This window comes from Cetorhinus maximus, chromosome 5, assembly GCF_964194155.1.
Source record: "Cetorhinus maximus chromosome 5, sCetMax3.hap1.1, whole genome shotgun sequence".
In the NCBI taxonomy this organism is placed as follows: Eukaryota; Metazoa; Chordata; class Chondrichthyes; order Lamniformes; family Cetorhinidae; genus Cetorhinus; species Cetorhinus maximus.
In genome coordinates this window covers 98,776,798-98,791,914 of record NC_135883.1, presented here as the reverse complement: position 1 = coordinate 98,791,914, position 15,117 = coordinate 98,776,798, and positions in this window count along the sequence as shown.

Here is a 15,117-nt window from a genome sequence, read left to right as displayed (position 1 = left end):
AATCAGAATAATTGGTTGAATGCAAAATTAAAAACCAAAACTGCTGAACTGTTAGAACTTCACTGTGTAAAGAGTAATGAGATTCTTGAACTTCAAAGCAATCTGGAGAAGATGAAGGGGAAAATGGGTGATATGGAGTATCACAGTTTCAAAATTATTCCTGTGAATAAAACTCTTTGCTGAATTGTAGTCCAGTTGAGCAAAGAACTGATCCAAGTAAAATTGCCTGTGTATTAACTTCAGCAATGGGCAATATGAAAACAACTAAAGTGCCTGCAGAATTGGAAATCAAGAATTGTTAACAAAAAGAGCTAAAAGCGTTAAATAACTTTCCCAAGTCAATGACCAGAGAGGCAGATTTACAAGTGATTGCCGGTGCTAATATACAAAATACAACAGTTGGAAACCAGGCAACTAGACAATTTGCAAAAGACCATCCAAACCCTGTAAAGGAGTGGAATGTTATAGTTCATGGATTATTCAAAAGAATTGAAGGGTTGGAACAAACTATGAAACTCCACAGGGAGAATATAATTGGCACTGCTCAAAGAGAAGTGGAAAAGACCTGTTCAAAATGGGACCTGGAGAAACAAAAAGATCATAAAAAGTTTAAAGATCAAACCAAGCAGGAGTACAAAACGTTTTTGTGTGAACATAAAAAGCAACTCAATAACATCCTTGAAATGGCAAAAAGAGATTTTGACCAGAGAAGAATTGAGATGTTAATGCACAAGAATGTCATTTTGACTTTGCTAAATTGAAATGAGAATTTACCACATTTGAGTTCAGAAAATGAGCTTGAGGATGCAATTATACCTATAGCTAACGAAAAGGACGATTGGACTGTAAACTTAAATGAAACATTCTTTGCTGATTTAAAGACTGGGAATAAGAGGAAAAAGAAACATAAAGGTTGAGTTATGATAATACTATGATGTGCAAATTCTGTTAATCTTGTTACATTTATGGACTTTGTTTTGCTTATATCTTTGTAATTGAATGATATAACGGATAATTGTGACAAGATGGAAAATGTATTTGTGTAGTATGTAATAAGCTATTGCTAGAGGTTTATAATGTTAAGTTTGTGTGAGGCAGATGTAAGGCCATTGTAAAGAAACTTTCACTGTTGTAAAGCTTTCTTTCTTCCAAAGGCAGAGGTGTTAGGAAATAAAGATAGTTTAAGTAAGTTATGTTTGTATTTGTAGGTGTTGGGAATGAGTTTTAGCTTTAGAGGTCAAATTTGATTTGTATTTTTGTATCTATGTGTTAGGAAAGATCAGGTTGAGTTTTAGTTTCACTTTAAAAGGTGCTTGCATTTCTAATGAGCGTTTTACGACTGTAAGCTAAGTTAAGCAAACAAGAGTAGAAAAAACAGTGCTGTTGCCTAGTTACAGGGGTATAAAGAGCCAGGTCCCACCCACAGATACACACAGAAGAGAAACAGTAGTTTGATTTGGAAGCTGTTTAAGTTCAGTTGGTTTTGAAAATAGCTGCCAAGAGAGACAGGAGCAAAGGAGACAGATAGCCAATCCCAAGCTCAAGAAGAGACCCCAAAATCCAGGGGAGTGGAACAGGGGAAAGTCCAAGCAGACCTTCTAGTCTCAGGAAGGACAGGAACATGGAAAAGGTCCTGTTAATGAAATTAAGAGTGAGGGGCAGAGAGAAAGGCTCTAAGCTTCAGATCTAAAGAGACAAAAGCTGCAGAAAGCAGAAAGATTTAAAGTGAGAACAGCTTCCAAGAGGCAAGAAGGTCCAAAGAGACAACTGAAGGTCTGTAACTCTTTGTTATGGGCATGTGAAGCAGTGGTATCGCTTACATCTGAGTCGGTGAGAGTGTATGGAAGACAGCTTGAATGTATGTGGTGACCCAGGGGAAAGGAACATCAGAAGGAGAGTTCAAAACCCTGGAGGTGAACCCCTGCGGAAGGCACCTGAGAGAAAGCACTAGTTTGGGAGAAGATTCCAAAGCGAGTTCTTGGAGATTGGAAACCCTCGTGTGAAAGACAGAGTGCAGTGTGACCGGTTGGCTCACGGTGTGACAAGCATCTGGGGGGAGTTGAGGAGAGATCCATAGCATCTGGTTGAGGTGACATCTGTCATTTAGTTTCAGAGTGTGGTGTGTCTGACCACAGGGTATTGGTACATGGACTGTGCACTTACTGTGGACATTAGAGTATAAGATAGCTTTTGTAATCTGTGTTATCCTTCCAAATCTGTGTGTATCTGTAAAGGTATAGTTGTGGGCGAAGGAGTATTGTAAAAAAGTTAATCTTTTCTTGTTGAATAAATGTTTTATTCTTTTGTTAAAAATTCATCAGCTGATTCCTGTGACTCTGTTCAGTAGCTACTCTCCACGTGTTTAAACAAATAAATAAAAGTTAGGATCTATCAAGCTGGGTTCCACTCTGAGATCAGGCTTGTCCAGGGGTAACCTCAGCTAGGATCATAACAATTCAAACATATAAACATATGAATTAGGAGCAGGAGTAGGCTAGTTAGTCCCTCGAACTTGCTCCGTCATTTGATAAGATCATGGCTGGTATGATTGTGTCCTCAATTCTTTCCTGTCTACCCCCTATAGCCCTTAACTCCCTTGTCAGTCAAGAATCTATGTAACTCAGTCCTAAATATATTCAATGACCCTGCCTTCACTGCTCTCTGGGGAAGAGATTTTCACAGACTAACTTCTGAGAGAAAACGTTTCTCTTATCTCTGCCAGGAAGATATAATAATTTTCATAATGTTATTGGAATTTATTGTAAAGTAGAGTAATAGTGGGGCCTGTGTCTATGAGACTGTGTGTATGTGTGGGGGACTTAACTGAATTAAAGGCAGCTAGCCTGAAGTCTTTGATGTAACAGAAGATAAACTAGCTTTGAAATGTTAAATAGGTAAACATGTTTTAGAATGTAAGGTGTAAAGGAACAATTGTATTTTTAAATAAACCAGACTAGATTGAATTCAAAGCAGGGAGTGAAATATTACACCTAGCCAGGAGAAGTTAAGAAACAGTGTGAGAAAAGCAGAAAATGCTGGAAAAACTCAGCAGGTCCGACAGCATCTGTGGGGAGAAAAACAGAGCTGATGTTTTGAGTCTGTAATATCCTACTTCAGAGCTACAGAGAAGTAGAAATATGATGGTAGACCTATTGCACTAGTAGGAATGCCTCATGAATGCACAAGAAACAATATGTTTATTTTTCCCAAAGATTACTGGTAAAATTGGTACCATGATAGATTTTATTATAGAGAGGTAAAAGTCCAAAGACATAGTGAAGCAATGGAGCGAAGGTTGTGTGTAAGGGTAGGCATTCTAAGATCTAACAAATGTGAAAAGCCTTCAGCGTCTAACAACATCAAGCTTCTGTCTACAAATAACTGAAGTTAAGAAAACTCACTTTGAATTTGACTCTTTCAGGATATTGTATGTTACTTTGCCTGGGTCTTTTAAAATCTATGTCTTATGGTTGCTTTGACAAAAGTGTAACTGGGAGTTTAGATTAATTAGAGGATTTAGAAGTTATCATAGTTGTAATTTGTAGACCTATGTATGTACTTAAAATCAATTTTTCTATTAATAAAGTTTTAAGTTAGTTTTGTAAGAAACCTATAAGACTCGGTGGTCTTGTCACTACTGAATTCAAGGCGTGCATCTCGAAATTTATACAAATTGTGAAACAGTTGTGGCAGTTGTTTCACGTTTCCATTTGGGATTTGAGCAGCTCAGCATTTACTATCGGCTGTGCCATCACATCTCTGTCTTTGTCCCTTAGTTCTAGTCTCTCCCATAAGGGGAAACATCCTATTCTAAAACTTCTGTTTAATTAAGATACTTTAATAGCATACAGCAGTAACAACTTGTGTTCATACAATGATTTTAGTGTGCATAAAACGCCCAAGCCACTTCACAGAGATATAATAATTTTTTGAAAACAATGATGCCAAACTAAAGAATGTTGGGAGAAAGTGTAAAAAGCTTAGTAAAGGAGGTATTTTTTAAGGTGGTCTTAAGGGAGGAGAGGAAGGTGGAGACCCGGTTGTACTTAGGGAGAAAATTCCAAAGTGTGGCAGAATCGCTAATATTGGGGTAACAAGAGAGAGAATTTACAAGATTACTAAAACACAGGGCAGAATTTTGCCCTTGGGGTGCGGGCGCGGCAGGGGCGAGGCAGGGGCTGTTGGGCAGGGGCGGTTGGGAAGACAACCGCTGCCCACAATCAGGCCCAAAACACAAGCAGCAGCACTGAGCGCTGCCTGTGCGGGCGGGGGGTGGAGCATGAGCCAGGCGAGTGTGACCTACGCGCATGCACACGAGTGCTCACTACATAATCTCCCTGAGGCAGAGAGCTCCCTCAGGGAGATGAGTTAATTTCGGATAAAAAATTAAAGATCTCATAAATGGTATGAAACATGTCTCCTCATGTGATTCTGTCACATGAGCAGGGACATGTTTTTAATTCAAGTGTGAGATTTTTATGTGATTTTTATTTGCTTTATTTCCCGCCTGTGGATGAGGTTTCCTAAAAAATGTAAAGTCCACTTGGCCTTTTCGGCTGCCTGACAACCGTAAGGTTGGACAGGCAGCGTAATTTTGAATTTGATTAACTTTTTAATGGCCTTAACAGGCCTCCTAATTTTCAGCGGGGGCGCTGCTGATTACGGTGTGTGCCCACCAAACGAAATATCACAGGGCCGCGCGATGACATCAGGGCGCTCGCCCGACGTCATTGCACTTCATTTTATGCTCGGCCGGGTCATGCACGCTCACATGCCCGCCGAGCGCAATTTTCTGCCCATAGTGTTTGGGGTAGAATGTCGGGCTGGAAGAGGGACAGACAGGAATAAATAAAGGATTTTAATACTAGGATAAGAATTTTAAACTTCAAGTTTCAGTAACTGGGAGCCACTTTAGTTCAATGAGGGAGGGATGATGGATGGGGGTGCGGGTCAGGTTACAGACCTGAGTTTTAGAGGGGCCGAAATTCACAGAGGGTTTTGGTTTCTTTCCATGTCATCACACAATCCCTTGGAGAATGACGTGGAACTTTGGATGGGTTTTCAGGCTGAATAACAACCTGTTGAACCACATCATGAAGGCTCATTCCATGGCCAGCAAGCCCTGGAGTGAGATGGAGTGAGGCCTTCCAGCTCAGAGGCAGGGGTGCTACCTACTGAGCCACAAGACCTCCCAGATTTACAGCGGTTGAGGCCAACCGAGGAAAGCATTTGAATAGTCAGAACTGGAGGTAATAACAAAAAATATGAGAGTTTCAGTAGCAGATAGGTTGACACAGGGGTGTGATGGAACTGAGGTGGAAATAGACAACTTTTGTGATGGAGAGGATGTGGGAATGAATCTCAGCTTGAGGTCAAAAATGATGCTGAGGTTGTGAGTGGTCTGGTTCAGCCTGGGAGAATGTCTAGACAGGGTGACAGAGTCAGTGACAAGGATATAATGCTTCTGGGAAAGGGAAAAAGATGATGGATTTGATCTTCCCAGTGCTCAGCTGCAGGAGACTATAACGCCTCTAAGATTGGACACTGAACCAACAGTCTGATAACACAGAGACAAGGAAGGAAGCAAGGGAGGTAGAGGGGATGTAAAGTTGAGAGTCATACATGTGGAAGCTACCCCCATGTCTGCAGATGGAGCCTAAAAAAAGAGAAAACATTGGGAGACACGTTCCTGCTACAATTGAAAATGCAACCAAGCGAGGGCAGTTGCATTGGGCTGAACAACGGCTGAGAGGCATTGAAGAGGGTGAATATCAATGGCTCAAAGAGTTCAGTAAGGATGAGGTTGGGAACAAAGAAAGAGAGATAAGGGAGTGAGAGAGGAAGAGAAAGAGAGAAAGAGGAAGGAAGGAAGGGATAGAAGGAAGGAAGGGAAGGAAAGAAGGGAAGGAAGGGAGGGAAGGAAGAGGGGGAGGAAGGGAGGGAAGGAAGGGAAGTGTAATAAACTTGGAATGCAGGACTAGTTTCTTGTAAGAAAGAGTAAACTTTATTTATAGACTCCTGATGAGGCCACATGCTTGTTATAAGACCGAGGCAAAAAAGCACCGCTCCTAAGATTCCCCACGCTTAGGTCTGATTGAGCTGATAGGGCTGATTCCCCACGCTTGGGGCTGATACGGTCACATGAACCCCATAACAGTAAGAAATGGTTTGACTTACAATCATTACATTCCTCCCCCTTTACTTTTGTTTTACCCTCTTATTTACAAAAACATCTTAACCCATATTGTACACAATTATATACAGTTCATGCCATTATAAATTTAGTCTTTGAGGAGGTTTTCAGATTCAGGTAGAACAACGCAACTCTGCAGTTGGAGGTTCTTCCATTAGATCAATTTTTACAGGAGCTGCATCTTCAGGGACATCCATAGACACTGGCAGTTCAGAACTATTCACTTCAACAGAAACATCCGGCATTTCTATTCTTTGTTGATCTGGCACGTCAGGGGTCGAAGTTTCGACTTCGATTTCAGGTGGATTAACTGGTTGTTGGAGGGTTTCTCGACTTTTGAAATGATCCACCTGTTTCCTAACAATCCTGTTTTCCACTTCCACTTGATAAGATAAAGGTCCTGTCTCAGAGATGATTGCACCAGGAACCCATCTTGGTTCAGTTGCAAAATTTCGTACAAAAACTGCTTCTCCCACAGTAAACTCTCAACCTTTACTGTGAACATCATGATTCACTTTCTGACTACCCTGGTTTCTCTCCATCTTCCCCTCTAAATTAGGGAATACTAGACTCAATCTTGTATGAAGTCGACGCTTCATCAACAACTCTGGAGGTGTTAAACCAGCATGAGGGGTTGTGCGATAGCTGAACAGGAATCTTGAAATTCGTGTTTCCAACGTTCCCTCTGATAGTTTCTTCATGCCTGTTTTAAAGGTTTTTACTGCTCTTTCTGCTAACCCATTGGAAGAGGGATGATACGGTGTTGTTCTGACATGTTTAATCCCATTTAGGTTTACAAATCTTTGGAATTCAGTGCTAATGGAAGCTGTGCCATTGTCTGACACAATAACTTCAGGTAAACCATGAACACTGAATCTCTGGGACAGTTATTCAATGGTTGCAGACAATGTAGGTGATCTCACTTCAAACACATCCATCCATTTGGAATGTGTGTCAATAATCAGCAGAGACATGGTACCTAGAAATGCACCTACATAGTCTATATATAGTCTAACCCAGGGTCAACCAGGCCATTACCACGGATGCAGTGAAGCTGAAATGGGCAACTTCCGCTGTTGCTGGCACTGGAGACAGTGTTTCACCATTTCTTCTTTTTCACAGTCTATACCTGGCCACCAGATATAACTTCATGCGAGCATCTTCATTTTTGAAATACCAGGATGCACACTATGAAGTGCTTCCGATAAAGGGATGATGACTCTTGCTCCCCATAATAAGATACCATCTTGACAACTCAGTTCGGATTACATACAAAGAATGGTTTTAATTCTTCAGGGACTTGTGCATTTGACCATCCTTGTAATACTTGCTTGCACTCTTGCTAAAATTGTATCCCTGTTTTTCCAATTCTTTATCTGTCTCATGCAGACTGGTGAGGAGTCCAGGAAATTCAATGCAAGTACTACCTCTTGAGGTACTGGAACATGTGTAATACTACCTGGCAAAGGGATGCGTGCATTTGTTATATACACACCCGGACGGTACATCAAAGTATACTCGTATACCGTCAAAATTAAAGCCCACCTTTGAATTCTAGCAGAGGCTATCAGTGGGATTGCCTTATCTTCACTAAACAATCCTAACAATGTTTTGTGATCTGACACTATGGTGAAGTGTCAACCGTGCAGGTATTGATGGAACTTTTTTACTCAAAACATGATAGATAAGTCCTCTTTTTCAATTTCGATACGTATCCTATTGGACTTTCATATCCATCTTGTGTGACAATATGGCTCCCACTCCGTAGGGAGATGCATCATAGGTGAGTATCAATTCCTTAGACAGGTCATAGTGCACTAGCAGACGCAACAAGTGTAAAAGCTCCTTAACTCTTGTGAAGGCTTCCTCTTGCTGTGCCTTCCAGGACCATCTGTGTTTCTTCTTCAATAATAAGCGTAAAGAGGCTAACACTGTAGATAGATTAGGCAAGAATCAACCGTAATAGTTTACCATGCCTAAAAAAGATTTGAGCTCTGAGACATAAGTAGGAGAGGGCACTTCCTTGATGGCCCTGACTTTCTCCTGTAATGGATGCAATCCTTGGGCATCCACTCGATGACCCAGATACGTAACTTCCTTTGTTTGGAAAGTGCAATTTTCTTTTTTTAAAACCTCTTCCAGGTTTGCCACATGCTCTGCTCCCATGGATCCTGTGATTTGAACATTGTCCAGGTACACTAAAACTTGGGGAAGTCCTTGTAGTAGGCTTTCCATGGTTCTTTTGAAAATCACACAGGTGGATGACACACCAAAGGGTAGACATGTACATTGTATGTGTTTATGGTGACATAGCTTCTTAATGTGTTGTCCAGCTCGAAGCTGTTAATATGCATGACTCAAGTCCAGTTTACAGTATCACAGTATCTTTACAGTACAGAAGGAGGCCATTCAGCCATTGAGTTCGCACTAGCTCTCTGAAAGAGCATTCCACCTAATCCCACTCCCCTGCCTTATCCCCGTAACCTTGCACATTCTCTCTTTTCAGGTGGCAATCCAATTTTGAATACCTCGATCGAACCTGCCTCCAGGTTTGTTCCAGACTCCAACCACCATCTGGGTGAAAAAAATTTTCCCCGCATCACGTTTGTTACTTTTGCCAATTATTTTGAATCTGTGCCCTCTAGTTCTTGATGTTCTCTTGAGTGGGAACAGTTTCTCATTATTTACCCTGTCCATACCCCTCAGGATCTTGAATAACTCTATCAAGTCTCCTCTCAGCCTCCTTTTCTCCAAGGCAAACAGTCCCAACCTCTCCGATCTATCCTCCTAGCTCCAGTTCTTCATCCCAGAAATCATTCTTGTGTATCTCTTCTGTACTCTCTCCAATGCCTTCACACTCTTCCTCAAGTATGGCACCCAGAACTGGACACAGTACTCCAGATGAGGTCTAACTAGTATTTTATACAAGTTCAACATGACCTCCTTACTCTTGTACTTAATGCCCCTATTAATAAAGCCTAAGATACAATATACTTTATTAACTGCTCTCTGAACATGCCCTGCCATCTTCAATTACCTATGTACGAATACACCAATGTCCCTCTGTTCCTGCACCTCCTTTAGAGGCTCTCCCTTTATTTAATACTGTCTCACCATATCTTTCCTGCCAAAACCTCATGCTTCTCTGCACTGAACTTCATCTGCCACTTGTCTGCCCAATCCACCTTCTCTGATTTTTCTCCTGCGAGTTTAGCATACAGATCTTCAATCTTTGGTATTGGGTATCTGTCTAATTTTGCAACCTCAATTACTGTCAAGTTATAATTTCTGCAGGTGCAAATGGTTTGTTCCAGTTTCATCACAAGGGCTATGTACGCTGCCCATTCTGAAAACTGGACTGGATGGATTATTCCTAATTTCTCTAAACTACATAATTCCACATCTACCTTTTCTCTCAGAGCGTAAGGTACAGGTCTTCCATTTAAAAAACAATGCTGTTGCATCAGAGTCCACGTATATTTTAGCTTGTAGACCTTTGATTTTCCCCAGCTCATCTCGGAATACTCTGTCATTTTTTTAGCAACTCTGGAATTGATCCTGTCCTGGCCTGAAAAATTTCCAACCAGTTTAGTTTAATTTCTTTCAACCAATCACAGCCCCGAATGCTCGGCCCTTCTCCTGTTACAACAATTACTGGCAGCTGAGCTGTCTGTTGTCTCGATGATACAGGCACAGAGGTGATGTCTTTCACCTGTATGACTTCTCCTGTATTTGTTTTTAACTGAGCAATGGTTTTCTCCAAACTCAATGGCTGGGCACCTTCTCTGGGATAATTAAAGATGTGTTCTCCCACCACTGTGGTCGATGATCTTGTGTCAACCTCCATGAGCAGAGGCTTTCCATTTACTTGAAATGTAACAGTGATTGGTTCAGTTTTCCTAGCTTCAGGTTGTGTAGGGAATAAACATCAGCCTTGGTAACTTCCGACTCATCTATATTGTGCACTTCATTTAACTTGACCTGATGTCTGAATGGCTGCTTTGATCTAGTCCTGCACTGTTTAACAACATGCCCTTTTTTGTGGTAGTAGTGGCATTCTGCCCATTTAAATCTTCAGACTTTAGGTACATGATTTTCCCCACAATGGTCGCATTTTAAATTCTGGGTTACTGGTGAGCTGCCTCCAGCATTTCTTTTTGTTTTTCTAGCAGTAGGGACTGTGTCCCACTTCACGGTAACCTCTCTGATCTTTACACCACGCCCGGTGGCAGGTCCCCGTCCTAGCTGCAAAAGGGCACCATGTTGCACACTCTGCAAAGCCTGTGAGTCCCTCTCAGCTCTCTCCGTTGCTAGCGCTATCTCCATGGTGCACTTCAGGTCTATCTCAACTTGTGCGAACAACTGGCTCATCGTTTATGCCGCAAACCAAATGATCTCACTACAAGTAATTTAAATATCACTGAAGTCACAGTGCTCCATTGACTATTTCAACTTTGCGATGTACGTTGAGACTGGGGGCCCTTACTGAAGAGTTAGACTTGAATCTTTGCATGATCACCAAGAGTTAAGTCTGAACTCCTTTCACGAGTCTACTAGCTCAGTGAAGTTTCTGGAATTTTGTACGTTCGGATCCATTGAGCTACGGATCAGGTTATACGTTTTGCTCCCGCAGACACTTAGGAGAATTGCCTTCTGTTTCTCCTCTGCTGCTGTTTCATTAGTTAAAAGTAGAAACCTAATCGCTCAATGCATTGACTCCAGCCCTCAACGGCTGAGTTATACAGGTCAATTCTACCAAAGTGAGGCATTGCTGGTGAGTATACTTATTCTCAGCTATGCTTAAAATGTCAGAATACTCACAGTCATGAGGCAAGGGGTTGCACCGGCACTATTTATCCTTGTCGCCAGTTGTAATAAACTTGGAATGCAGGGCTAGTTTCTTGTAAGAAACAGTAAATTTTCTTTACAGACTCCAGATAAGGCGACATGCTTGTTCCAAGACCAAAGCTACAAAGCTCAGCCCCTAAGATTCCCCGCGCTTAGGGCCGATTTGTATATACATTCACATGATCAATATAACATTAAGAAATAGCTTAACTGACAATAATTACAGTAAGGAAGGGAAGGAAGAGAAGGGAAGCAAGGAAGGGAAGGGAAGGGAGGGAAAGAAGGATGTATGGGAAGAGAAGGAAGAAAGGGAAGGAAAGGAAGGAATGAAGGGAAGAAAGGAAGGAAGGGAAGGAAAGGAAGGGAAGGAAAGGAAGAGAAGGAAGGAAGAAATGATAAGAAGGGGAAGGGAAGGGAAGGAAGGGGAGGAACGAAGGGAGGGATGGAAGAGAAGGAAGGAAGAAAGGAGGAAAGTAGAAGGGAAGAAACAGAAGGAATGAAGGAAAGTAGGAAGGAAGGAAGTAAAGTAGGAAGGAGAGAAGGAAGGAAGGGATGAAGGAAGGGGGAAGTAAGGAGGGAAGGAAGGAAGGAAGGACAGCGGGATGGAGGGAAGGAGGGAAGGAAGGAAAGAGGGAGGGAAGGAAGGAAGGAGAGAGGGAGGGAAGGAAGAAAAGAGGGAGGGAGAGAAGAGGGAAGGAGGGAAGGAGGGAAGGAAGGAGGGAAGGAGGGGAGGAAGGGAGGAGAGCAGGAGGGAAGGAAGGAGGGGAGGAAGGGAGGAGAGAAGGAGAGAAGGAAGAAATGGAAGGGAAGGAAGGGAATGAAGGAAGGGAAGAGTGGAAGGAAGGCAAAGAAGGAAAGGAATGGAGAAGGAAAGGAAGGAAGGAAATGAAGGAAGGGGGGAATGAAAAGAAGAGAGGAAGGAATGAGAAGGAAGGGGAAGGGAAAGAGGTAAATAAGCAAGGAAGGAAGGAAGGATTGAAGAAAGGAAGGAAGGAAGGAAGGTGGATGGAAGGAACAAACCATGGAAGAATAGAAGGAAGGTAGGAAGGAAGGAATGAAGGAAGGAAGGAACAGAGTGCGGAAGGAAGATAAGAAGGAAGGAAGGAAGAGAGGAAGGGAGGAAGAAAGGAAGGGTGTAAGGAAGGGATGGTGGGAGAAATGGAGGAATGGAGGGAGAGAGGAAGTGATGAATGGAGGAAGGAAGGTAAGAAGGGAGGAAGACAGGGAGGAAGGGAGGAAGGAACAGAGGAAGGGAGGAAGGAAGGAAGGGTGGAAGGGAAGGAGGGAAGAATGGAAGAAGAAAGGGAGGAAGGAAGTAATGAATGGAGGGAGAGAAGGAAGGAAGAGAAGGGGAAGGGAGGAAGGAAGGAAGAGATGGAAGGAAGGAGGGAAGGAGCGGAGGAAGGACAGAAGGAAGGGAGGGAAGGAAGGAATAGACGGAAGGAAGGAAGAAAATAAGGAAGGAAGCAATAAAGAAAGAAAAGGAGGGAGGGAGGAAGGAAGGAAGGAAGGGAGGAAGGAAGGAAGGGAGGAAGGGAGGAAGAGAGGAAGGGAAGGAGGTAAAAATGGAGGGAGGGAGGGGGGAAGGGAGGATGGATGGTAGGAAGGGAGGAAGGAAGGCAGAAAGGGAGGAAGGAATAGAGGAAGGGAGGATGGAAGAAAGGGTGGAAGGAAGGGAGGAAGGGAGTAAGGAAGGAAGGAAGGAAAAAATGGAGGGAGGAAGGGATGTAGGGACGAAGGGGGAAAGGGAAGAAGGCAGGAAGGAAGGAAGGATGAGGGAAGGAAGGAGGGATTGGAGGAAGGGAGAATGGGAGGAGGCAGGAAAAAGGAAGGGAGGAATGAAGAAAGGGAGGGAGGACTGAAGGAAGTAAGGACGAAGATAGGAGGGGCAAGGACGGAGGGAGGGAGGAAAGAAAGAAGAAAAGGAAGAAAGGTGGAAGAAAGAGAAGAAAGGAGGAAGGGAGAAATAGATGAAGGAAAGGATGGAGGAAGGAAGGGAGGGGAAGGAAGTGAGGAACGAAGGATGGAAGGGAGGGAGGAAGGAAGGGAGGAAGCGAGGAAGAAAGGGTGGAAGGTAGGAAGGACGGCATCAAGGAAGGAAGGGAGGGAGAGAGAGAGGGTGAAAGGAAGGAAGGGAGCGAGGAAGGAAGCAAGGGAGCAAAGAGGGAAGGAAGTGAGGAAGGCAGGAGGGAAGGAAGGGAGGAAGCGAAGAAGGAAGGGTGGAAGGTAGGAAGGAAGGCAGCAAGGAAGGAAGGGATGGAGGGAGGAAGGGTGGAAGAAAGCAAGGGAGGAAGGAAGGAAAGAAGGAAGGAAGGGAGGAAGGAAGGAAGGATGGAAGGGAGGAGGGAAGGATGGAAGGGAGGGGGAAGAAAGCAAGGGAGGGAGGAAGGAAGAGAGCGAGTGAGGAAGGAAGGAAAGAAGGAAGGAGGGGAGGAAGAGAGGAACGAAGGGAGGAAGGAAGGAAGAAAGGAAGGAAGGAATGGAGGGGTGATGAGAGGTAGGAAGAAAGGAAGTAACAGAGGAAGGAAGGAAGGCATGAATGAAAGGGGGAGGAAGGGAGGAAAGAAGGAAGGAATGGAAGAGGGAAGGAAGGGAGGGAGGGAGGAAGGAAGAGAGGGAGCAAGGAAGGAAGGTGGGACGGAAGGAAGAAAGGAAGGAAAGAAGGAAGGAAGGGAGGCAGGAGGAAGGGAGGAAGGAAAGAAAGCAGGGAGGATGGGAGGATGGGAGGATGGGAGGAAGGAAGGAAAGGATGAGGGAAGGAATGGAGGAAGGAAGGAATGAAGAAATGGAGGAAGGAAGGAAGGAAGGAAGGAAGGAAGAAAGGATGAAAGGGTGGGAGGAAGGTAGAAAGGATGCAAGGGGGATGTGCAGGAGGGACGGAGGGAGGAAGGAAGAGAGGGTGGGAGGAAGGAAGGAAGGAAGGGTGGAAGGGAGAAAGGAAGGAAGGAAGAAGGGAAGGAAGGAAGAAAGGAAAGGTGGAAGGGAAGGAGGAAGGGATGAAGAAGGAAGGAAGGAACAAAGGAAGGATTGAAGAAAGGAAGGAAAGAAGGAAGAAGGCGGATGGAAGGAACTAACAATGGAAGAATAGGAGGAAGGGAGGAAGGAAGGAAGGAAGGAACATAGTGCGGTAGGAAGATAGGAAGGAAGGGAGGAAGGAAGGAAGAGAGGAAGGGAGGAAGAAAGGAAGAGTGTAAGGAAGGGATGTTGGGAGAAAGGGAGGAATGGAGGGAGGGAGGGACTGATAAAGGGAGGAAGGAAGGTAAAAAGGGAAGAAGACAGGGAGGAAGGGAGGAAGGAACAGAGGAAGGGAGGGAAGGAAGAAAGAGATGGAAGGAAGGAGGGAAGGAGGGGATGAAGGACAGAAGGAAGGAAGGGAAAGAAGGAATGGATAGAAGGAAATAAGGAAGGAAGCAATAAAGGAAGAAAAGGAGGGAGGGAGGAAGTAAGAGAGGAAAGAAGGAAGGAAGGGAGGGAGGGAGGAAGAGAGGAAAGGAGGGAGGGAGGAAGGGAGGATGGATGGTAGGAAGGGAGGAAGGAAGGCAGAAAGGGAGGAAGGAACGGAGGAAGGGAGGAAGGGAGGACAGAAGGAAGGAAGGGAGGGTGGAAGGAAGGATGGGAGGAAGGGAGTAAGGAAGGAAGGAAAGAATGGAGGGAGGAAGGGATGTAGAGACGAAGGGGGGAAGGGAGGAAGGCAGGAAGGAAGGAATGATGAGGGAAGGAAGGGGGCAAGGGAGGAAGGGAGAATGGGAGGAAGCAGGGAAAAGGAAGGGAGGAAGGAAGGCAGCAGGGAAGGGATGGAGGGATGCAGGGAGGAAGGGTGGTAGAAAACAAGGGAGGAAGGAAGGAAAGAAGGAAGGAAGGGAGGAAGGATGGAACGGAGGAGGGAAGGATGGAAGGGAGGGAGGAAGGAAGCGAGGGAGGGAGGAAGGGAGAGAGCGAGCGAGGAAGGAAGGAAAGGAGGAAGGAAGGAGGGAAGGAAGGAAGGAAGGAAGAAAGGAAGGAAGGAAAGGAGGAAGGAAGGAAGGAAGGAAGGAAGGAAGAAAGGAAGGAAGGAACGGAGGGGTGGTGAGAGGTAG